The 2660-nt window shown below is 31.0% G+C and overlaps 1 protein-coding gene across 1 annotated transcript in view; it reads right to left on the bottom strand.

The window, feature by feature from the left end:
* LOC124421281 overlaps positions 1–2660 on the bottom strand; it is a 20171-nt gene that overhangs the window by 13193 nt on the left and 4318 nt on the right. The window lies entirely within an intron of this gene.

The following is a 2660-nucleotide window of genomic DNA, read 5'->3' as shown; positions in this document are numbered from 1 at the left end:
GCCAGCCAGCCGGACAGACGGACGGACATGTCTTAATCGACTCAGAAAATGATTCTGAATCGATCGGTATACTTTAAGGTGGGTATTGGACCAATATTTTTGTATGTTGCAAACATCAGCACAAACGTATAATACCCTCCCCACTATAATGGTGTAGGGTATAAAAACAAGTCCATAAATTGAGGACTAACATTTACTTGCATCTTTCAGAAAAATATAAAATGTCACTAATACCACGATAAATTCTGCTTAAATATTTTTAATGTAGATGTAAATGCCTCTATCAATATCCATAGATCCATATTTAAATTGCCCCGCATAAGCAGTCTTTTAGAAAATCACATTTCCTTGACAAACCTTACGTATGAGTGATATCTATATGCATAACAATCAATATAAAGTATACTCAAGATCAGTAGGTATCCATTATATCCTCTAAGAGATTGTTTTTGAGTAAAAAATTTAAAAATTACTTAGTTTTATAAAGCTTAGTTAAATATACATAAAAACCAAATCCTTGTTATTTTCTGAAAATAATTCAGAAAAATATAAAAAAAACATTCATTATATGAAATCCTTTAACTACTGTTTAAATAAATCACACTTTAATAAAAAAACATCACAATTATTTGTTTGAATCAAAATACAGTTGGTTACATTAAACACTTAATAATTTTTTATTCATTTTTTTTTATTTTACTTTATTTTTTAGGTTCCAGCCAACCAACATCAACATAAATGGCGGGAACACGCGATTTTGAATTAAATACGTGCAATTTTTCTTTGTTTTGTTGTTAAACTATGAATTTTTAATGATTTTGTTTACTGGTTAGTTAAGGATTAATTATTTTTTTCAATTTAAAAAAAAACTTTTTTTTATATTTTTAATAAAACATTAAAATTTTGATTTTTATTTTAAATTTTAAATATTTTTTTTCAAATTTTTCTTAATTTTTTTTGTATTAAATATAGGAAAACTTCCGTAACATTACAACCGTTTGCCGGTAAAGTTGTCGTTAAACTGATTTTTGTTTTAACGTTATAACACATTCGTTGTGCCTGTACTCGTTGCTGCTGCTGCTCATCGTTTTTCTATTTTTCAAGCTTCGTTTAACGTTTACGAACATATACAGTTGTTGTTGTAGTGGTCTTTATCCTTTTGCCTTCCTTTTGCTCTTTGCTGTATTTGTGTTTGTTTTTGTTATAAAATAAAAACACCACAAACACCTACCGTTATATGTGTTTAGGTGTGTGTGTGTGTGAGATTGTTTTTTGTTATTTTTTTTTCATTTCAACGTGTGCGTTCATTTGTTTTTTTTTCTCCCAACCAGTTTTAAGGAGGACGAATCAAACGACTGTGATTTTTATTTTACTTGTGTTTCGTTGTGTTTGTTTGTCTACATCTAAATGTATTAGTTTGTTTGATTATTTGATACTGTCGCTGAGAGTAGGTGTTTGTGTGCTTGTTACAGGCATGTGCTTTTTTTGCGATATTCGTATTTGTGCAAAAAACATTTATATTGTAATATTGTTGTTGTTGGGTATTTTTTTTTCTCTAAATCTTAAAAATAAAACAATTTTATATTGTTAAATAGCGAAGGGTGGTTGGTTGTTTGTGCATAATAACGGTAAAGTGTGGTGAAAAACTGTTCAAATGTTGCATGTAATTCGAGGTGAGTTTTATGAAAGTAGGTCGTGAAGTTTGATTTGAACAAAAGGGGAAATGTTCTTAGTATGGAAAAGGAGAAATTTAAAACAAATTGTAAAAAAGGAGAAGTTGTTGTCGATATATGCAGTAATAAACCCAACTTAAATTTGTCAATGACTTATAATTGCTACCTGTTACACAAAATATACATATGGTTACATTATAAGTAGTCAAATAACGGTATACAAATTGATACCTTCTCATTTTTTGTAAGAAGTTAAAGAAGTTGTATATGTTATTCACATGATTTACATTGGCTACATTATATTGAAGACCCAGAAACAGAAATCCAGGCAGAAGTTGTGGATTGAAAAAAATATCGCGCCCATAGCCAATAATATATTTACCGACAGTCAGAAGATAATTAATGATATTGGAACGTAAGAAAGTTTTAACTGAATACTCTCCTAGAGGTAAGGTTTAGATAATGTAGGTACCATGACACTCGGGAATAGTTGGCAAATGTAATTGCTTTAAAGGGAAGGGAACTCGAGGTAGTTTACATGGTAAGCGCTAAATGCAACAAAATGTGGATTAAAAATATTGGTAAGAGAATCCCATAAGCCCTCGTGAAATAATGAAAAGGTCCTCAATCCCCGTTACAAATGCCTCCAATCAGCCGGAACTAGAAACTGCTATAGCCAGAGATTAGAAAGCTCGAGTAATCCAGCAAAGTGCTTGGGTATAGATTGGCACATACATATACAAAAACTGCCACTTGAGTTCTTTATTGAAGAATACAGGGGCGATGACAGACCGTTGTCAAGTCTACCCAGTTGATAAAAAAGACCACCATGAAATATGACCGTCAAGGCAGGTGTTCACATTAAGCACTCAAAATTTATTATCATAGTCTAGTCATAGTCTAGTCATAGTCTAGTCATAGTCTAGTCATAGTCTAGTCATAGTCTAGTCATAGTCTAGTCATAGTCTAGTCATAGTCTAGTCATAG

This window comes from Lucilia cuprina, chromosome 2 (genome assembly GCF_022045245.1).
Source record: "Lucilia cuprina isolate Lc7/37 chromosome 2, ASM2204524v1, whole genome shotgun sequence".
NCBI lineage: Eukaryota > Metazoa > Arthropoda > Insecta > Diptera > Calliphoridae > Lucilia > Lucilia cuprina.
Note: the sequence above shows the minus strand (reverse complement) of the source record. Positions and strands in the feature narration are given on the sequence as shown.